Raw genomic sequence first — 24,197 nt, forward strand, 5'->3', positions numbered from 1 at the left:
AGATGGCACTGGTACACACCACCTTGATGGGATTGAATTGGAATCCCCTGGTATGTTTCTAACTCTACCGTTTGAGGTAAGTAAGCTGGAGCATGTCCCGAATTGCACATCTCTTCCCTCTCTTATTCCCACTCTTATATTTAACAGCGATCACTTTTCAGTTAAGTTTCAACACTTGAGAATAACTGTGTATTGATTACAGTATTCAACCAAAAGTATTAAGTAGAACAAACAAAAAAATACTAAGATGGATAACATATTAAGTTGTTCATCAACAGTCAGGGCAAGGGCTGATCAAGTCATCATTTCTCATAGTGTTCATTTCACTTTAACAGGTTTCCTTTTTAATGCTCAGTTAGTTGTCACCTATCAGTGAGAACATGTGGTATTTGTCCCTTTGGGATTGGCTTATTTGATGTACAATGTAATACTTTATCCATGTTAGTATTTTTTTTTTTTGTTCTAGTACCATTGGTTGAACTCTGTAATAAACACAATTTTTCTTAGGTATTTAAATTTTAACTGAAAAGTGATCCCTGTTAGGAATTTGGAAAACATTATGCTGAGTGACATAAGCCTTTTAGGCAAAAATTTAATTACCAAAGAAAACCTAATGGAATTTTTCTTCCAAGTCCATAGTCGTGTTTTAAACTTAAAACATGGTTTCTAAAAATCTACTTTATTGTGAGTTCCCTATTGCAAATAATCATTCCACTGATAAGTCCCACTTAAAACAAAAATTTTAAAACTTTGCCTAACTTTGTCTAGCTTCTTTGATGACATCATTTCCATATAAAATGTATTTGGAGAAATGTTTCCTTCCTTTTCTTTTTAAAACTCTACTCAGTCCTATTTATTTATTTATTCATTTATTTATTTTTGCCAGACAGAGTTAGACAGTGAGAGAGAGAGAGAGAGACAGAGAGAAAGTCTTCCTTCCATTGGTTCAACCCCCAAATGACCGCTAGGGCCAGGTTCTTCCTCTTGGTCTCCCATGTTGGTGCAGGGCCCAAGCACTTGGGCCATCCTCCACTGCCTTCCCAGGCCACAGCAGAGAGATGGTCAGTCCTATTTATTTTATAGACTAATAATAGATTAAACTTCCTCAAATACTATCTTGATTATAAAAATCCATGCTCACAAATATAATAGCGATCACAGTTATATCCAATACCGGGATATCATTATCCATCTGTACATTCAGAACTTATCATAGTATGGAGTATCAATTTGCTTTGACTTTCTAAATCATGATTCTCCCCTCTTAGAGGTAATCACCATGGAATCTGAGCCACCCGCCCCTGAGTATAACCTGGCAAATCATGTCATTCATCCCGCCTGAAAGAATGACTTACAGCTTTATCAATTTCACTTATGCAAAGTCTTTGCATATGAATTTAAATATTACTTAGTCCAACATGTATTATTTTTTGATTCTCCTAATGGAAATCAAATTGAACTTTTAAATCTCCATTCTGACTGCGACTTACTTTTTTGTAGTATCTGTAAGCTGCTTTTTTCCCCCAAGGAAAACTTTTATATAAGGAATACAAATGTCTTGCATTTCATAAGTATTACTTTAGGAACATAGGGATTCTTCCCACCATACTTACTCTCCTACCCATACTGCCACCTCTCATCCTCCTCCTTCTCCCATTCCCAGCCCCATTCTCCACCAAGATACATTTTGATTAACTTTATACACAGAAGACCAACTCTATACTAACTAAAGAGTTCGACAATTTACAGGGAAAAAAAAAACCTGTTCCTCAACAGTGGAGACAAGGGATGGTCAAAATCATGGTATCTTGAAGTTAATTTCACTTTTTTTTAGAAACTTAATTAATTTTAAAGAAGCATCCAAGAATGATATGTCATTTGCAAGCACTTAGACATAATTATTATACAACTCTTTGAGGACAGAGGTCCTACATGGGAAGTAAGTGCACAGTGACTCCTGTTAATTTAACAATTAACACTCTTATGTATGATGTCAGTGATCACCTAAGTCTCTTGACATGAGCTGCCTAGGCTATGGAAACCTTTTGAATCCACAAACTCCATCAGTATTTAGACAAGTTCATAATAAAGTGGAAGTTCCCTCCTCCCTTCAAAGAAAAGTGCCTCCTTCTTTGACGACCACTTCCTTCCACTGGGGTCTCACCCATTGAGGTCCTTCATGTGGGACATTTTTTCATCACAGTGTTCTGGTTTTCCATGCCTGAAATGCTCTTGTGGGATTATCAGCCAGACCAGCCTGCCTTGAGGGCTGATTCTGAGGTCAGACATTTGTCTTATTTATTAGAATAGTGTTTCTCTAACTTTAGGTTCTGTAAGAACCTGGAGGACTTACAAAAATCATATTGCTGGGGCTAGTGCTGGCATCCCATATGGGTACTGGTTTGAGTCCTGGCTGCTCCACTTCCAATCTAGTTCTCTGCTGTGGCCTGGGAAAGCAGTGGAAGATAGCCCAAGTCCTTGGGATTCTGCATCCATGTAGGAGAACCAGAAGAAGCTCCTGGCTCCTGGCTTCTGGCTTTGGATCAGCGCAGCTCCAGCCATTGTGGTCATTTGGAGAGTGAACCAGCAGAAGGAAGACCTCTCTCTCTACCTCTGCCTCTGCCTCTGCCTCTCTGTAACTCTGCCTTTCAAACAAAATAAATAAATCTTTTAAAAAATTTTAAAAAGTATATTGCTAAATTCTAACCTAAAAATTCTGATTAAGTAGGCTTAAGATGATGTCATGGAATTTTTATTTCTAACAATTACATAAATGTTACTTTTGTTGTAGATATCACACTGTAAAGTCACAGTGTTAGAACTGTCAATTAAAATTTTGAAAAATAAATAGAAAAATGAATCATTTACAGAAATAGAAGATGCATCTTACTAGCCATCATGTTTGCCAAATTTACATCATAAATGTGTCATTTAAATGTAAATTTTATAGAAGCACATTCATATATGCAGTGTAAAACTAAATCAAATTATAAAATGATATCTAACATTTATAAATAATAGCAATAATAACATTTTCCAAAGAAGGTCTCAAATCTATGAGATTTATGCAACAATATTGAAATAAATGTATTTTAACATGTTATTTCCATTAAAATTGCATTCAATTCTAATTAGATCATGAACATTTAAACATTTTTGTTTATGTATTTTAGAAGTAGAGAGATCAAGAGAGCGGAGAGAGAGAGAGAGCAAGCTGCCATCTAGTGAGTCACTCCTCAAACACCTACAATGCTCAGTGTTGGCTCAGACTTGGCTCAAAGCCAAGAGCTTGGTATTGAAGCCAGGTCTTCCATGTGGCTGGCAGGAACACATCAGTGCTGCCTCCCAGGGTCTGCATTAGCAAAAATTGGGGTCTGACCCTGGAGCTGGAACTGAACCAAGGCACTCTGATATGGGATATGGGGTCCTTACCAGCATCTCAACTACTAGGTTAACATCCATTCTTCATTAGTTTTTTTTTTTTTTTAATTAACTTATTTGGAAGTCAGAGTTACAGAGAGAGAGGAAGAGACTCTCTCTCTCTCTCTCTCTCTCACACACACACACATGCACACACAGATTTTACATCCATTGGTTCACTCTGCAGATGGCCACAAAGGCCAGTATTGGGCCAAGCCACTCAGGAGCCAAGAGTGACTTTCAGGTCTCCCATATTGTTAGCAGGGGCCCAAGCATTTGGGTCATCTTCTGCTTCTGTTTACCCCAGGCCATTAGCTGGGAACTGGATTGAAATCATAACTTTATCATAGAGGAAGTCAGATTATGAGCAGTTACACGGGCAGAAGCAATAGCTTAATGAAAGTAGGTGCATGAGTACAAAAAATTTATTCTAGAATTAAATCACCACATAACAACATTCCCTACATACATTCAGAATGAGAATGGAAGTCAAGACTGAGTAATATTGCACTTTAATGTAAGTATATATTTTCTGAGTGTTTTATTTTTAGTGGTATACTGAAGAATACCTCATATTCTACTTATGTAATTCACATTCATCTGTTTGCATCATAAGTTTCAAAACAAGACACAAATCATTTAAAAGGTTATAAAAAGAGTGACTAGATTAGATGCAAAATCAACAGAAATGATATCTTAACAGAAGTGAAGAACATGGTAGGAGTTTTCCAAATGTAAATATGAAATGCTCAATAATTCAGCAGTGAATCTAAATAACTTTCAAAACTTAATGTGTGCCAAAATCTGTAAACATCTATTCTAATGGCAATGTACATTGAGGAAATTGTCTAAAATTATGTGAAAATCTGGAAGGAAAGGCAAAAAATGTGTGTATGAAGAGCAACTGCACAAATCAATTTCCAAAAGCCAGTATCTATTGGGAATTTATTCAAAACCCATGTCCAAATTCACCTTTTACTGAAAGCATGTGTTTGTGGTTCATAGCCTCTTTGCTGGGTACCCACTCCACGTCGGGTATCATAACAAACAGGAAGGGAACAATGGGGAAGACAGTCTTTATGTCCTTGTCCCAGAGTGCTGTCCCCTGAGAGACTTCAAAGCAGCAAGTCCTTAAAGGAGAAAAGCCAGAGTTCCATCAAAGCAGAAGAATTTAAATGGAAACCTACAGAATGAGTTAGAACATATGTTCTCATTTTCTGTTTTTTTTTTCAATAAATGCCAATTTCATTAATGAGATACATTAGCGAGAAATCTTAGCTTTCTCTTAATATATCTCTCATCCTGTTATACTAATAATGTTTGCCATTTAATCCATCTCTATATCTGATTTATTTTGCTTCATATATCTGCATTCTACCTCTCTTCACCCCCATTTTCATCTCTCTGGAAAAATTTCTGTCATCTTCTCTTTGCCTAATAAAATATCACTAATAAATCTCCATACAGTTTGGCTTACTGCCAATTCTTTCTACAAATGTAGCCAGAGTTTTATTAAAAATAAAAGTTTGGGGCAATTGTTCAATGTTGAGCAGTTAAGATGGTAGGCAGGATGGCAACCCACATTGAAATCTCTTGGTTTGAGTCCAAATTCTACCCTCATTCCCAGATACCTCCTGCTGCACACCCTGGGAAGGCAGCAAATGATGGATCAAATACTTGTTCCTCTGCCATCCATTGACAGGTTTAGATTGAGTCGTTGGCCCCAGTCCCAGCTCCTAGGGATCTTTGGGGAATGAACCAGTGGATGGGAGAGCTCTATTTCTTTCTCTCTACATTTCACTATATAAATAGAGAGTTTAAAAACTGAAAAAGAGGGGCTGGCACTGTGGCGCCATGGGTTAAAGCCCCAGCCTGCAAACTGGCATCCCATATGGGTTCTGGTTCGAGTCCCAGCTGCTCCTCTTCTGATCCAGCTCTCTTGCTATGGCCTGGGAAAGCAGTAGAAGGTGGCCTAAGTTCTTGGGCCCCCTGCACCCACGTGGTAGACCTGGAGGAAGTTCCTGGCTCCTGACTTCAGATCAGCTCAGCTCTGACAGTTGAAGCCATTTGGGGAGAGAACCAACAGAACGGAAGACCTCTCTCTCTCTGGCTCTACCTCTCTATGACTCTTTCAAATAAATATGGTCAATATTAAAAAAAGGAAAAGATAAAAAGTAAAGTCTAACCCCACAAATGATTTGTATTTAATATTTCTCTTTTTTAAAAAATTTATTTATTTATTTGAAAGTCAGAGTTACATAGAGAGAGAAGGAGAGGCAGATGGCTGCAATGCCTGGGGCTGTGCCAATCTGAAGCCAGTAGCCAGGAGCTTCTTCCAGATCTCCTACAGTGGTTCAGGGACCCAAGGACTTGGGCCATCTTCTATTGCTTTCCCAGGCCATAGCAGAGGGCCAGATAAGAAGTAAAGCAGCCGGGACTTGAACTGGAGCCCATATGGGATGCTGGCACTGCAGGTGGTGGCTTTACTCTCTATGCCCCAGCACCAGCCCCTGTATTGAATATCTCAAAATACAAGTCTTACTCTTTCAATATTCTCCCATTGGGTTTTGTCTGAAGATCTGTGTGGTCTATTCTGTGCCTGTCTTGCCATATACATCATGCATTTGTCTCCTCATTCTTTTAGAAAAAATTATCTCTTTTTAGAAGAATTTTAGAAATGCTAAAAGGGATGTTGGGAGCCGGGGTTGTGGCATAGTAGGCTAAGCCTCTGCCTGTCATGCCAGCATCCCACTGGGCGCTGGTTCGTGTCCCGCTGTTTCTCTTCCTATCCAGCTTTCTCTTTATGGCCTGGGAAAGCAGTGGAAGATGGCCCAAGTGCTTGTGTCCCTGCACCGCATAGAGGCCCCCAAAGAAACTCCTAGTTACTGGCTTTGGATTAGCTCAGCTCTGGCTGTTGTGGCCATATGCAGAGTGAATCAGTGGATGAAAGACCTTTATTTCTGTCTCTCCCTCTCTCTGACCATAACTGTATCTCTCTAATAAACAAATAAAGTCTTTATTAAAGAGGATATGTGATGAATAGGCAGGTGGATATATACATCTGCTGAGCTGAAAGTTCAGTCCTCTTACTCGTCAATCAAAATGCCCCTTTCCCTGGATGTACCTGCTTCATCTGGGACCTAAGGGTGGATGCCATGGAAAATGGAATTTGTGGAGGTTTCACAAAATTCCCAGGCAGCTTTACAATTGTAAAGGCACTAACCACTACCTCCTACTACGTAAAGGGGCCAACATCAGGAAAGGAGTTCTCATTGTTGACCATAGCTGGAGGGCCTACACAAGGTCCTCTCTCCTTTCTCCACCCCTCCTTCCTTTGGGCAATCTCTGGCCCACTGCCCACTCATGACAGGTGGAGCAACCTGTGTGGAGCACCCTGTGCTCATGTGTGTATGTGTGTTCACTTTCTCACCTTCTGCATAAATTCTGTTATCACTTGCATAGCTTATACATGTCTGCACTTAGAATGCTTGCTTTGTGCAAGACAAGAGCCTAGAGTAAAAATGAAAACAACCTAGGCCATGGCGAGCCGGCCAGGAGTCTGAAGAATTCCAACTGTGTTCCAAGCTCCTGTCCCCGCCCAGAAGTGGAAGCCGGTGAGTGAAACCTAACTGCCCCTCAGTTGCAGTCTCACAGACTTTGGAAAAACCACTGTGGTCACTTTAAGTGTCTCTGCTTTTGGAGTTTCTGACAGACCTTCTAAACTGCAAATCTTGGCGGGTTTTTGTTTGTTTGTTTGTTTGTGTGTCTTGTTTTTTTTAATGCTAGTAGCTGCAGGGCACCTGAAACAGGCTGTTAAGGTTGGGGCAGAGCTGAGGGTTACAGGGAGAGAGCAGGCCTGCTGTTGCCCATCTGTTGATAATTAATGAGTGCCCACAGTTGGACCACTGTGTGGTTCTGGAGTTAATGTTCATTGCAAGATAGGTTGGCTCTTACTACTGAACCACCACAGACTCCATGTGCCGGATCCATGTTTCATTTCCAACTCTGATTTAATCGATGTTCAAATTGGCACTCTGCTTATTAGCCCCCATCCCTTTGCCTGATAGGAAGGGATAGAGAGGAAAACTGGTTCTGTTGCTTAGTTACCAAGCCTGGTGTAAGGAGGTGGGACCTCCAATGGTGGCAGAGGTTCCACATCCAGCCACAGAGAGCAGGACTTCCTCTTTGGTGGGAGATGGATGGATGATCCCCCTCCCACCCTGGCACAGGTGAGCCTTGGTCCTTTACCACCTACTACATCAGTAGTGCTGCACTTTTTGAGCTCCATGCTCAGAGCACTTTGGGGCACAGATTCCAGGTGTGGAGTTCAATGCCCCTTAGAATTCAAAGTCCCTAGGCATGGTGGTATAAGTCCCCCAAAATATTCAGGGTGCTGGATCTTCAGACTTGAAACTGAACTCTGAATGCTGTCATCAGCTTGATTCTGATACCACCATGGAGCATAGATCCAGCTGTGTGCTTCAATGCCCCCTAGAGGTCAAAAGCCTTAGGTATGTAGACTTTCCAAAATATTTAGGGCAGTGGAAAAAAGTCCTGAGATATGTATCTCATGAAGGTATCAATTGCATCCACTGGCTTACTATAACCTTAGTCACAGTGGTGTCCCCTGGCCCAGGTGCCTTAGGTTTGGCAGTAAAAGGACCCCAAAAATATTTGGGGTACTGGACTGTTGTTTCAGGTCTGGGAGAACACCCCACACCTAGTATCAATCTTCAGAGAGCCCTGAAGCTGGCTGGAACAGAAAACCCCACCTCTGGGTACCAAAATATATCGGGACACTAGGTTTCATCTAATATAAGGGATTGAATTCTCATGTGAAAGTATAACTCAGCCCACAGAAAGCCATGTTTTGCTTTCCCAGTATCTACAGATACTTTTTAGATATATCCAAATCTGCATTTTTTCCTATGGATTCACTCCTATAGTTTCACCAATAGCCCACAGGATCCCAGACTCTCCCTAAATCAGATGGCAAAAATAACACTTCAGTTGTTTAGTATTAAAACCAGGGCTAAAGAGTAAAGGTTACTGCAACATGGAGAGCAGTCCAGACAGCAGACTCGTAAAATGGCAATGGCTGCAAGAAGCATTCTGGTCTGGCTAAAATGCCAACAGGAGAGTGTCTCAGGTGTGCAAAGCTGACACACTGGTGCAAGGCGTGTCCCTCCTTGAAGGATCCCCATGGTCCATGACCCCAGTGCAAGAATAGAGCTCACTAAAAGAGGGTTGCCTCCTCCTCTGAAAAGAAGAAAATCTCCCACTTCCCTCATGGCCTTGTCAGAGGACTGATGGGGCCTGAGAATTCAGGAGACTTCCGTAGCATAGGTCTTTAATGTTGAAAGTCCCTAGTGATTGCTGTCATTAGAAGCAAGGGTTTTAGTTTTTAACTGACAACAGGACAGCAGGAGTCACTGTGTACTAACTTCCCATGCAGGACCCTATCTTCAGAAGTTTTATTATAGGAGTGGATGGCGAACCTCATTCTTAGAGATTTACTTTGCCTTTAGTTTGTGAAATAAAGGATAGTTTTATCTCTCATCAGTTTTGTTGATGTCTGAATTTCCAGCTCCTTCGTTTTGAAGAGGTTTGCTATCATTCAAGGGCTTGTTCCCTCAAATTAACTGCTCCGAAGTTTAAGTTACTTATTATTACGTTAACGAGCACTGTGGCAGAACCCAGGCTCGATGATCTCCCTACTAAAATAACAGATAGAGTAGATCATCCGATCTGGTATCAGGCAGTAATTGAGGTGGCCACACCCGCTGTGTCCTCTTAAAGTATAAGACTAAATTTCCTCATTAGCATCAGTGGGCGGTCTAATCTATCAGACCTGCCCTATAAGATGAACCTCTAGAAAAATCTGGATCTTGAATGGTTTACTGATGCTAATAGTGTTCTGAAGGAAAGAGCTGAAAAACAGGTTATGCTTCATCATACTCAGGTAATAGAAGGTTGGGCATTGCCATCTGGCATGTCAGCTCTAAAGACTGAACTTATTGCTTTGATTTGAGAATTACAATTATAAAAAAGCCAAAGAGTTAATATTTACAGACTTTCAATATGCTTTCTTTTGTGTTACATGCATGCGCAGCAATCTAGGGAGTGAGAGGCCTACTGTCAACAAAGAACTCGTCCATTAAGTGGTCTAGGTGGTGCTGGAAATTCCTGAAATGGCTGTCATATTCCACAGGGGGCTCCAGAATGAAGACCGCTAAGTCCGCAAAGGAAATGCAGCAGCACACACGCCTCAAAGGGCTGCTGCACAGGAGACTTTAGAAATGGATCTAATATCTCAGCCTGTAGAAGTGGCTAAAAATCCTATGATACTAGGCCTGAGATAAAATGGGCTCAGCAATGAGGTCACACTAAAAATACCACTCAGTGGTTGACGTTAAATCACTCGGTCATGTTTCCAATGGCCTCTCAGTGGGAAATTATAAAGGAAATACATGACTCTACACATATGGGGAGAGGAGCTTTAGTGCAAATTTATTTTTCAGGACTGCATACTGTCACAATCGATCTAACTTGGTCCTGTATTTCTTTTTACAAAATAACCCCAGTGGTCACATCAGGCCACCCCCCCACCCCGTTACTCACTCCTGTACAAAGGAAAGGGACATACCCAGGTGAAAACTGGCAAATTGGCTTCACTAACATGTCCTCAGGAAATAATTACAAATATCTGCTAGTCTTTGTTGTACTTTCGTGAGATGGATAGGAGCTCTACCAACCCGAGCAGAAAAGGCACAGAATATGTCTAAAGCACTGAAAAAGAAAAATAATCCCCCACTTTGGCCTCCAAAAGTCACTCCAGAGTGACTCTTTTGTGTCTAAAGTAACTCAGCAGATAGCCACTGCTCTAGGAATCTCTTAGCACATCCATTCCTCTTGGAGATCTCATTCATTAGGTGACGTTTGAAAGCTAATCATAGTCTTAAGGATTCTGGCTAAGTTTTGCCCAGAGACTTCTTAATTATGGCTTAAGTTGTTGCCTAGTTCCCTGTTCAGGATGAGAACAGCACCTAAGCCTGCTTCAAAACGCGATATGGAAGCCCCGTCCTCACCTCTGACAACTTCATTGATTTAGAAACTTCAGGTCAGATAAAACACATTATTAATTTATGTCAGCTACAAAAGGCTCTGATGGAGTATGGTAGCAAAATTCTCACAACTAGGTCCCAAAAGTCATGAACAGATGCCTTCCTGGGAGACCTAGGCTTCATAAAGACTTAGAGGGAAGGCTCTCCCTCTGGTCCGTTAAGCCTAGATGTAGGGTCCTACCGGGTGCTACTTAGCACTCCTACTGCAGTTAAGTTACAGGATATTCCAAGCTCTATGCATTCATTAAGAATTATACTTTTACCTCTTGAGTCTTCATGGGTGCACCCAGAGGGTAAGTCTGCCTACTCTTGTGACCTAATTTAAGATCTCAAATATCTCTTTAAAAAGAAAAAAGATAAATAAAGCCTTTGTTTTTGTCATATTAAGGACACTTTATGGCAGATACGTTTACCTACTTCTTTTCCTTTTCAATGATTACTTTGGTTGTTGCAAAATTTTATCCTCTGTCCACTATGCTGCATAGCCAAACAGAAAAGAATAATCCATTAGGTTATAAACATACTGTGATAAAAATGATGCTTTATATTCACAACAGATTTGTGATTAAAATTAGATCTCAAAAGACTTTAAATGGTAATGTAATGCAATACCACCCCAATTACATAAGCAACAAGGTAATGAGGGCTATTGCCTGGGGAGAAAAATCCATTCATTGATAGTGTGTGTTATTTGCTGATTTGGGAGAAAATGTTGTTTTATAAATGACTGCTGAAGACATTTTTCTTTTGTTTCACTGTTACATACAATGATATTTCAGAAACTAAAATTAGTTGATAAAATAAACCATAATTAGACTAATTGATACCTCAGAATATCCTTGAATGATTTATATAAAATTAACAACTGATGAGTGTTTATTAATTTTATTCATTATTTGTGTTCTATTGAAAAAAGATTTCATATCAAATTCTCTGCACTATGCTAGATAAAATAGTAAGACAACCTAAGGCACAGTTTATGATCCATGGATATTAAATATAAAACATTACTCATTTCAATAAGAAGACATTTCCATTTAAATTTGTATGTACACAAAGCAAATGTGATTTATGATAATCTATCAAGTGAAACACAAAAGATGCAGGTTCTTGTTTGGTTTCACAAATTATTGTGTATATCTCTGTCTGTATATAAGGAATCAGTTATCAGTTATTAATGAATTCTTTCCAAAATCTACCACTGTGAACTAAGCATTTTGCTGCCTTTCTAAAGTGACATCTTCCTTTTTTTTTTTTTGACAGGCAGAGTTAGACAGTGAGAGAGAGAGGTCTTCCTTGCCATTGGTTCACCCCCCAAATGTCTGCTATGGCCGGCCCTCTGTGCTGATCTGAAGCCAGGAGCCAGGTGCTTCCTCCTGGTCTCCCATGCAGGTGCAGGGCCCAAGCAATTGGGTCATCCTCCACTGTACTCCCAGGCCACAGCAGAGAGCTGAACTGGAAGAGGAGCAACCAGGACAGAATCCAGTGCCCGAACTGGGACTAGAACCCGGTGCGCCGCGCCGCAGTTAGCCAAGTGAGCCATGGTGCCGGCCGACATCTTCCATTTTTAACACACACACCAGCACAACACTCTAAGCTGGTTTAGTAATCCCTATAGACTAACCCAAACTCTTGATAGTCACAATTCATGTATAATACTTTTCTTACATTTATATTAGTTTCTTAAGGTAGGATCATATATATATATATGATTATATACATATATTATTATTATATATGTTGTATACATATATAACATATTATTATGATATATGCATATATAATTATATATGTATTTGAGAAGGCATATGATTATACACATATATCATTTTTTTTGACAGGCAGAGTGGACAGTGAGAAAGAGAGAGACAGAGAGAAAGGTTTTCCTTTTGCCGTTGGTTCACCCTCCAATGGCTGCCGTGGCCAGTGCAGTGTGGCCAGTGCATCACGCTGATCCGAGCCAGGTGCCAGGTGCTTCTCCTGGTCTCCCATGCGGGTGCAGGGCCCAAGGACTTGGGCCATCCTCCACTGCACTCCCAGGCCATAGCAGAGAGCTGGCCTGGAAGAGGGGCAACTGGGACAGAATCCGGTGTGCTGGTGCCGCAGGCAGAGGATTAGCCTATTGAGCCACGGCGCCATATACATATATATGATCCTACCTTTATACTAGCATTTTTAAGCTGGCGCTGTGTGTGTGTATATATAACACAAGTATTTTGACCTTCTGCTGCTGCTTTCCAAGGTGCATAAAGGGGGAGCTGGATCAGAAGTGGAACAGTCGGGACTTGAACTGTCATTCATGTGGGATGCGAGTATTAACCTGCTGTGTGCACCACAACACAAGCCCCTATGCTAGCTCTTTGACTGGATTTTGGCCAATATGTTAAAGTGAAGAAGATGCTACATTTCTCCCAAGTCTAAGTCTTAAGCGTCCTTGTGTCTTTCATCTGAGTCTTTTGAAATGTGTGTTCTAAATAACTCCAGGGTCCCAGCACTGTGGCTCAGTAGGTTAACCCTCTGTCTGTAGTGCTGGCATCCCATATGGGTGCCAGTTCAAGTCCTGGCTGCTCTGTTTCTGATCCATCTCTCTTCTATGGCCTGAGAAAGCAGTGGAAGATGGCCCAAGCTCTCAGGCCCCTGCACCTGCCTGGGAGACCTGGAAGAATCTCCTGGCTCCTGGCTTCTGATTGGCACAGCTCTGGCCATTTCAGCCGTTTGGGGAGTGAACCAGTGGATGGAAGGTCTTTCTCTGTTTCTCCCTCTCACTGTCTGTAACTCTACTTTTCAAATAAATAAATAAAATCTTAAAAAAAAAAAAAAAAAACTCCAGTCACCATGTAACTAGACTGATTTCCCCGAGACCAATGCACTGTTAAGCCAGGCACAAATAGTTGACACTGACAGAATAAGAAATGGAAAATCATCTCCAGGTTGCCCCAACCATCGCTGAGCTGCAAGGCACATGAACCAAGAAACTGCCTTGAACTTTCAGCCCAATACAGCCTTCAGATTACTCCATTCCCAGCTGCTATTCGAGTGCACTGACCACAGGAATATAAAGCTTGAATGGCCTAGATACTTCTAAGAACCTCAGAACATTGACAATATTATGTAAGTGATATATTATTATGTAAGTGATTTGATTCATTTTATGCCACACCTACAGTGTAATTTTTGGAGACATAAATGCCTCAGGCTTTACAGTATTTTCAAGGCCCTGTTTGTGCTTAGAATACAAAGCCAAACCCAATATAACTTTCACTATAAGAATAATTCATTTATAATATCAAATTTACAAAATTTATCTTTTATTATTTTGCCTAGATTTCAGCATTAACAAAGTTATTTTTAGCTATTGAAAGAGAGAGAGAGAGTGAGAGGGAGGTAGAGAGAGAGTATGAGATTTTCTGTCTGCTGGTTCATTCCCCAAATGCCCACAACATCTGGGCCTGGAACTCTGCCCAGTCTCCCATATAGGTAGCAGGGGAGCAAGTAATTGAACTATCATCTACTGCCTCCTGATATGTGTTAGAGGAAGATAGATTGTTGGAAGAGGTGTGACCAGGCTAGAACCAACAATCTGATCTGGGACATCTCAAGCAGCAACTTGCCCTACTGTGCCACAAGCCCCATCTTTAGAATAAGAGATAGGAAGTTTAATAACAGAATACTCTGAAGTAGCCTTTTTTCCGATTGGCATTCATTTTTCCAATATAACATGTTACCATTACCATTGAATGAATATGAATGATTTAAGGCCATCTTTGTTCTACTACACACAGAATAATTTTAATAAGAATATTTATAACTGGGTTCAACTGATAGAATCTCTTCTCCTATAAGTGACCAAAAGCACATAATTGAGAAGGCATTGACTGATCCTCCCAACTGAGATATTAGATCAACAAGATAGAAAAATGCTCATCGTAAAGATTTCAGCAGGTGAAGATTTAATATTTTATATCTAGAACACAGGAGGGACCTACCTCAAGTTAAAACACCAGTCCTCTTAATTCTCACTCGTGTGACTGCCTTTTGGTATCCCTTATTTGACTCTCAAGGAGACTGTCTTACTGTGAGTTTCCTCTTTCTAATTTTATACTTACTGGTTAAATGAAGGTGTCACTCATCACACTACCTGGCCTAATGAAGGTTTTCTGTGATCCCTTCACATAGGAATAAATCAAGCAGTAAACATGAAAGAAGGAATAAAATAGCAAGAGAATTTATAACTATTTCTAGGGCCGAGGGGACTAGGTATGTAACAGACTTGGCGTCTAGAAGACAGTGATAAGCAGCAGCCATTATTGTCAGCAGGTTAAGCAGTTTCTTGGGAACCCTTTGTACAACACATTGTACATATCAGTGCAGGCTTGAGCTCACGATCTTCCGGATCCTATCCAACTCCCTGCTAATGTGCTGGGAAAGCAGCAGGTGATGCCTCAAATGCTTGAGTTCCTGGCACTCATGCAGAAGATCCAGATGGAGTTCCAGTCCCGTGGTTTCAGCCTGGCCCAGCTCTGGTTCTTACGGGCATTTGGAGAGTGAACCAGTGGATGGAAGATGGAAGATTCTCTCTCTCTCTCTTTCCTTCTAGCTCTCCCTTTCTCTCTCTCCCTTTCAAATAAATAAATTAATATTAGGGAAAGAAAGCAAACAGGGAAATTAGGAAAAGAAAGCAAAAATGTTCCTACAGCATTATGGCACAGTAGATAAAACCACCTCCTGTGTCACCAGCATGCCATACAGGCATCATTTCATGTCCTGTCTGCTCCAATTCCCATCTACCTCCTTGCTAATGGATTGAGAAAAGCAGCAGAAGATGGTTCAATTGCTTGGGCCCCTGCCATTCACTTGGGAAACCCAGGCTTTGCCTGCCCCAGAGCTAGCCATTGTGGCCATCTGTAGGCTAGACCAGGGAATGGAAGATCACTCTCTCTCTGTCTGCCCCTTTCTTTCTGCAACTGTGACTTTTAAATAAATAAACAAATATATCCTAAAAAAAAGGAGAAGAGAGTGATAGTGTGTGTGTGCATTTGACATAGCCATTAAGATACCCTACATCCCACATCAGAGTACCAAGATTTTGTTCCTATCTCTGGAGCTTGAATTGGAAGTAGCTGTGATTACTCAAGAAGTTGGGTCCCTGATACCTATGTAAGAAATGCACACCACGTTCCCAGCTCCTGGTCTCATTATAGCATTTGAGGAGTGAGCAGAAGATGGGAGCACACCTCCAATCCCTGACACTCCAACACTCCCTCCCTCTCAAATAAACAAACATTTTAAAAATAAAAGAGTAATAAAAGTTTGAATTGGAGATTGCAGTGCTATCAGGATATATATATATATAAAGAAGCAAAAATTTTATTTCCTTATATATGTTGTGAAGCACAACACCATCCAAAAAGATGAGAAAACAAATAAGCTTACATCAGCTGAGTGACTGGTAGTTGTATTTTGTGATCCTCTGTTCTCTGGAATAATTATATCAACCTAAGCTACAATTTTAATAATCAATTAATTTTAAATATAACATTGAATATTACTTTTTATTTACTTAGACAATAACACATTTTTAACAAGTCAAACCCAAGTCTAAAATACTGACTCATAATAATTCTTATTAGTAATCTGCTATATTTTTTGATAAAAAATAATAGACCAAACTATTTGCTATGGAAAAGGCAATCTTTCATCAGATTATTTAAAATAACCCTCATGTTAATCATTTCATAACTTTATCCTTTTTGTCAATTTGTGAGTGTTAGAAAGTAACACTCAGCCATATCAGGAACTTTTACCTTAACTCAATAGGGTCAAAATTATAATTTCAATTCTACAATTTAAAACCAAAGGTTAAAATATTATGTGTGCAGAATGCTAAGAAGGTTTAAATGCAGGAATTGAGGTTAAAGACCTCATTTTTCTATGTTAAAAGAGTCTTTCTATTTTCTGTGGTTGAACCATAATGACCCTTCATTATAGAGATTAACCTATTAAATAACAAGCATACTCAATTCAGCTCATTAAATTCTCTCCAGATCAAACCTGTAAAAGAAAAAAAGAGGCCAAATAAATAACATATACATTGCTATTCTTTTAAGCTTCAATTATCTCTCACATAAAAAGGATAAAACATGTTATAGAATACTTCAAAAGTTCATGAGAAATGCATACATGAAAAATCATACATGGAATTCAAAATTCTGCAGCAAAAATTAGCTTATCTTTTAATTTCATTTTCCATGAATTTATTGAAGAAGTATCACAAGTCTACCATTAAAAATTACCTTTAATCCACTCAAATATATCACCTACTGCATAACTAATGGCTCATAAAGCAAGCAATGAATATTTACTTCAGCTTTGGTATTAATAACTGCTGTATACCTTCTATGATCAATTCCTGAAGAATCCCCCTTTTCCCTTCTACCAGATTCCCTACCGTGGGTGCTTCCACAGATCACTTCTGCTTTCATCATTTGACATCATTTTATTTCCCTCTTCGAAAAAGAGCATGACAATGTCTATGAAAATTTTATTTATTTTTATTCATTTGAAAGGCAGAGAAACCTGCTGGCAGCAGGCTGAGGAGAGAGAAAGAGAGAGAGGGGGAGGGGGGGAGGGGGAAGCGAGAGGAAGAGAGAGACAAAGCAAGAGAGAGATAGCTCCCATCCACTGGTTCACTCACCAAATGCCTACAATAACCAGGGCTTGGCCAGGCTAAAGGCAGGATCCAGGGATTCAATACAAGTCTCCTACAGTGATGGCAGGAACTCTTGTGCTTGCACCACCACTCACTACCCTCAGGGGCACATTGGCAGGAAGTATGTTGAAATGTAAGCAGAACTGCATCCCAGACACTGTGATATGGGATGCAGGTGTCCCAAAGAACAGCTCAACCTCCTGTGCCACAGTGCCCACTCCAGGAATTTCTTTTACACAAAATACACAATTGGCATGTGACACAGTAACCTAATTCCTAGATACTTGCTCGAGGAAATGAATATTTACATCCACACAAAATTCTCTGTGTGAGTGTTTATAGCAGTTTAATTTAAAAACTCCAAAATCTGTAAAGATCACAAATGCCTTTACCTTAATGATTGAAAAAAAAAAAAATAAGGTTGCAACCACACAATACCACTCAGAAACAGAATGGAACCATGGGTTCACAAAAAACATGGATGCATTTCAGTGATATTGTGAAGTTATTTCAAGCCAGACAAAGGCCACATCTTGTATGACTCCATGTATGCGATTTTCTAGATACAGCAAATCTATCAACATGCAAAGCAGATTTCCTGGGATCAGGGAATCAGGTAACTGGGGGAGAGGTTCACTATTAAAGAAACATTATAAATATTTTTCTGTGCTGAGGTAAGTGTTCTGTGTCTTGATTGTAGTGATGTACATGCAACTTTATAAAATGGCTGACTGCAAAGAAATGTACACCAAAATAAATTACTTTTATCATAAGTAAAATTTTTTTTAAAAACTTTAAAAAATACTTGACAACAAAAGAAATTCTGATTTTGTTATTTTTGTGGTAAAGAAAGAGTTCAATGGATATACAAATGGTAATATATTCCTGACCAAAAGTCAACAAATAAAAAGCCTAATTTAACAGAATGAGACACCACTATTCTGTTTTTCCTATTTGTCTTTATAGATTTTATCCTGAATGTGACCACAGGTATATGGGATCAAGCAGATTATCACTACTCTTAAAAAGCAAACAATGACTGTATAGTTCCCTGGGTTAGTACACCATCCAGGATAATGCGCTGAATGCCAGGTTACAATTTATACAGTCATAGTCTATAGTCATATATATAGTCATAGTCTATATCATAGGCAGGGGAATGGATTTTCTCTTCTTATGTAGAGAGAAAAGAAAGTGTTGACTTTCTCTTCTTTTAAAAAGCATAGAAGCCATCATTCATGGGATACAAAGGAACTAGATTTCTTAATACAGCATTTTGGAATACAAACCCATCTCCATGGTCTACATAAGCCCCTGAGTCTCTGGCATTTATGACCTAAATATGCCTGCAAAGTTGCAACTCCATATTCCCTTGAAAAGAAAAAACCTGTTTCCAGAATTAGACAATTTGCTTATTCTTAGAAAGTTATTTCACTTTTTACAGCATGTGAATTAAATATTAAATTAGCTTTGATGCTAATCTAAGACCTAGGTCTTCAGCAAAATTTATTCAGAAATTTGTAATGATGAAAATCAAATATTTGGTTTTTATATCCCATAAATAATCTGCTTAAGGTGACAAGTATAGAAATGAAACTGAAAGTAAATTTAACAAGTATTGCAAAGACTGCTATCCGATAGATACCGTAATCCGTTTTGGTACCAATTTATATTTCTCTAATGTTTAATGGTATTTGACATATTATAATGAGATTGTGTGCTATCATATATTTTCTTTGGTGAGTTTTTTCGTGGGAAGTATCACTATGTTCCTAAATCTGTATATATGAAGTACATGAAAGTTGCCCCAAACGCTAGAGTTAGAATCATGCCAGAGGATTCCAATTAAATCCCATCAAGGTGGCATGCGCCAATGCGATCTCACTAGTCCAAGTGATCAATTTCAGTTCACAGTTGATCACACTGATAGGTCTAAGAGTCAAAGAGATCACATAAACAAGACTAGTGTCTGCTAATACTATCTGATAGAATTAAGAAGGAGAGAACGATTCAACATGGGAAGTGGGATACACAGCAGGCTCATAAAATGGCAGATGTCCTAAATAGCACTCTGGCCTCAGAATCAGCCCTTAAGGCATTCAAATCTGCCTGAAGAGCCCATGAGAGTATTTTAGGCATGGAAAGCCAAGACTCTCTGGCAAAAAAAAAAAAATTCTAAATGAAAGATCTCTGCAAGTGAGATCCCAGTGGAAAGAATGGGCCATCAAAGAAGGAGGTACCTTTCTCTGAAGGGAGGAGAGAACTTCTACTTTGACTATGACCTCATCAAAATAAGATCAGAGTTGGTGAACTCAGAAGGCTTCCATAGCCTTGGCAACCCATGACAAGAGCCTAGGGTGATTACTGATGCCATAAACAAGAGTGTCAATTGTTAAGTCAACAACAGGAGTCACTGTACACTTACTCCCCATGTAGATCTCTGTCCTTAATGTGCTGTACAATGTGAATTAACACTATAACTAGTACTGAAACAGCATTTTACACTTGTGTTTCTGTGTGGGTGCAAACTGATGAAATCTTTACTTAGTACATACTAAGTTGATCTTTGTATATAAAGAGAATTGAAAAATGAGTCTTGATGTGAATGGATTGGGAGAGAGAGCAGGAGATGTGAGGGTTGCGAGTGGGAGGGAAGCTATGGGTTGGGGGGGAAGCCACTGTAATCCAAAATCTGTACTTTGTAAATTTATATTTATTAAATAAAAGTTAAAAAAAATCCTGTGAGCACATGTGTGTAAATCATATTCAACCAGGAATTGATTTGCATATTCAGATCCTGTTTATAATTTTATTTGAAAAATGAAAAAGAAAAGAGAAGCAACATAAATGGTAGTAGGATTTCATATAAAAATAATATTGAGTATAATACAACATACACACATGTAAATGAATCTTGATGTGAATGGGATGGGAGAGGGAGCAGGAAATGGGAGGGTTGTGGGTGAGAGGGAAGTTATGGCGGGGGGGAGCCACTCAATCCAAAAGCTGTACTTTGGAAATTTCTATTTATTAAATAAAGGTAAAAAAAGTTCTGCGACTAAAATAAAACTTATAAAAATTAAAAAAAAAATTTTGAAGACATTTTTCATTTTTCATATTGGGTTGTTTTACTATTTTCAATTTTAAATTTCCTTATGTACTATGGAATCAAGTTATTTTATAGGCATGCTTTTTGTACATTCCTACTGCAAGATATTTGCTTGTCTTTTAATTCTTTTTTTTTTTTTTGACAGGCAGAGTTAGTGAGAGAGAGAGACAGAGAGAAAGGTCTTCCTTCCCTTGGTTCACCCCCAAAATGGCATTTATGGCCAGCGCGCTGCGCCGATCCGAAGCCAGGAGTCAGGTGCTTCCTCCTGGTTCCCCATGCAGGTGCAGGGCCCAAGTACTTGGGCCATCCTCCACTGCCTTCCAGAACCACAGCAGAGAGCTGGATTGGAAGAGGAGAAACTGGGACAGAATCCAGTGCCCCATTCCAGACTAGAACCTGGGGTGCCAGAACCACAAGTGAAGGATTAGCCAAGTGAGCTGCAGCACTGTCTGCTTGTCATTTAATTCTATTGACAGCTTTTTTCAATGACAGTTGTCTACATATGTGTTGATAGATATCCAGAATCTGTTGTCTGTTGACCTATATATCTGTCCTTTTATGAATATCACATAACTTGTGACTATGATATGATGACTCTAGTTTTTTTCCTCATAAATAGATTTTTTAAAGTTTTATTTAATAAATATAAATTTCCAAAGTGCAGTTTATGGATTACAATGGTCCCCCCCCCATAACTTCCCTCCCACCTGCAACCCTCCAATCTCCTGCTCTCTCTCCCATTCCATTCACATCAAGATTCATTTTCAATTACCTTTATATACAAAGATCAGTTTAGTATACATTAAGTAAAGATTTCATCAGTTTGCACCCACACAGAAACACAAGTGTAAAATGCTGTTTCAGTACTAGTTATAGTGTTAATTCACATTGTACAGCACATTAAGGACAGAGATCTACATGGGGAGTAAGTGTACAGTGACTCCTGTTGTTGACTTAACAATTGACACTCTTGTTTATGGCATCAGTAATCACCCTAGGCTCTTGTCATGGGTTGCCAAGGCTATGGAAGCCTTCTGAGTTCACCAACTCTGATCTTATTTTGATGAGGTCATAGTCAAAGTAGAAGTTCTCTCCTCCCTTCAGAGAAAGGTACCTCCTTCTTTGATGGCCCATTCTTTCCACTGGGATCTCACTTGCAGAGATCTTTCATTTAGAATTTTTTTTTTGCCAGAGAGTCTTGGCTTTCCATGCCTAAAATACTCTCATGGGCTCTTCAGGCAGATTTGAATGCCTTAAGGGCTGATTCTGAGGCCAGAGTGCTATTTAGGACATCTGCCATTTTATGAGCCTGCTGTGTATCCCACTTCCCATGTTGAATCGTTCTCTCCTTCTTAATTCTATCAGATAGTATTAGCAGACACTAGTCTTGTTTATGTGATCTCTTTGACTCTTAGACCTATCAGTGTGATCAACTGTGAACTGAAATTGATCACTTGGACTAGTGAGATCGCATTGGCGCATGCCACCTTGATGGGATTTAATTGGAATCCTCTGGCACATTTCTAACTCTACCATTTGGGGTAACTTGGCTTGAGAATGTCCTAAATTGTGTATCTCCTCCCTCTCTTATTCCCCCTCTTATTTTTAACAGAGGTCACTTTTTAGTTAAATTTAAACACCTAAGATTAATTGCGTGTTAATTGTAGAGTTCAACCAATAGTATTAAGCAGGACAAAAAAATACTAGGAGTGATAAAGTAATTAAGTTGTTCATCAACAGGACAAGGGCTGCTCAAGTCACTGTTTCTCATAGTGTCCATTTCACTTCAACAGGTTTCCTTTTTGGTGCTTGGTCAGATGACTCTAGTTTAATAAACTTGAAATCAGAAGTTGTGAATCCTCATCATTGTTCTTTTTTTTTTTTTTTCAAAATCATTTTAGCTCTCTTACTTCCTTTCTTGTTATTTCAATTTATATATCAACTTTCTTGATTTATGTTTGAAATGATATATCCAGGAAAAATCTGGGTTGAAATTTACAAGTAAACAATAGTTGAGTTTGAATTTTCAACTCACGAGCATGATTTGTTTAAATATTTGATTTGTTTTTACTTGTTTAATAATTTGAATACACAGTTCCTACTCATGGTAGAATGTTTAATGCTTTGTAGATTATAATTTTTTTCACTTCAATTTGTAATTATTCATTGCTGGTAGACATAAATGTACCAGTTTTCAGATATCAACCTTTTTTTGAGACCCTGACAAAGCAAGCAGCATTTGGGTACAATCTTTGTATTTTCTTAGTAGATAATAATGCCATATCTGAATAGGGGCTATTTTCTTTTCTGTCTTTTAAGCTCTTTCCTTTTTGCTCTCTTACATTTTTGTGCTGTGTGGGACTTCTCATATGATGCTGAGTGGGAATGCTAAGAGATGAGTGATGACGTGATATCTTTCATTGATCAGTATAACAGTAGTTGTAGGCTCATCACAGGTGCTCTTTGTCAGACAGAGAAAGCCCATTCTCTTCTGGGAGTGTGGATGATTCAGATAAGTAGTATATGCCAGGTTTATCAGTACTTTCTTTGCATAAATTCATATGACTGCAAGATATTCTCTCTTTAATTTACTGATATCCCAACCTGCAACATCTGATTCTGAGGTCAATGCTGATTCAATAAATACCCACAGCAGCACTGCATTGTGTTGGGGCTGAACAAGGGAGTAGGGAATGCAACTCGTGTCTCCCGTATGGATAGGAGAAATCCTTTTAATTGAGTTTTCACTGCTGCCTCCCAGTAATTACATTAGCAGGAAGCAAAAGTCTGGGGTCAGAGTTAGGAAATAAAGCCAGTTACTCTTAAGTGGAATGCAAGCATCTTAACTGTGAGGCTAAGTTCCGATTCCCTCTTCCCTCTCATTTCATTGTGCATTTGCCATTGAATTTATAAACTATGTCACTGGTTTTTCAGATACCACCTAAATTATTTTAGTTCCCTTCACAGGTATTATAAGGAGTTATTTATCTGTTTGGATTACTATGACAAAATACATTGAATAATTTATAAACATAAATTTATTTCTCCCAGTGGTCTTAGATGTCCAACTCCAAGGGCCCAGCGGATTTGGTGTCTGTTGAGGGCTTGCTTTGCTTCACAGTGGCACAGTCTTCCTGTGTCTTTCTGTAGAAAACAGAGGCACTTATATACATAAGCATGGTTTCATGTCCAGTCATGACTTAGAGGCACATGTCTTACATTAGATTTTGTATTAGTTGATTACTCCATAACCCAATACCTCTGATGGATATAAGAAAAAAGATATAGGAGTCTGCAAATTGCTTGGTTATTGTTTTATTGTTGTAAAAAGGAAAATCATACCCTTTCTAGCTTTAGAGTTCTTTTTGTAAGTATATTACATTTGAAATCAAGTTTAAGTTCATCTCATTGAAATGGTAGAGTCCTTATGAATGCTGTCCAACCACCTTTCTCCTTTGGTGGCCTGAAGAATTCACTTGAGAACACTTATGACAATAAGGAGCTTAGTTTTCAAACAATTTTTCCAGACTTCAGAGTATTTACTGACCATGGTGTGAAGGTGACATTTAAGTGGAAAGAATTTGAGAGGCTCCCGAAAGGGAGTAGCGTGTCATTTTAAAGCCACCACTCATTGTATGTTTACATAGCTAAGCATCGTAACTATGACAATGACTATGACACAGTTTCCAACTTCAAAAAGTGCTGAGTCCAGGGACAGAGAGAAGGAGATTGCAAGATGTATCATACTGGCAGAATCACACAGAAAGAAATCCAGGGGTATATGAGCAAGGGAGATTATCTCATTATCATTTAATCCCACTGCACTTTTGGACTC

This window comes from Oryctolagus cuniculus, chromosome 10, assembly GCF_964237555.1.
Source record: "Oryctolagus cuniculus chromosome 10, mOryCun1.1, whole genome shotgun sequence".
Classification (NCBI taxonomy): Eukaryota; Metazoa; Chordata; class Mammalia; order Lagomorpha; family Leporidae; genus Oryctolagus; species Oryctolagus cuniculus.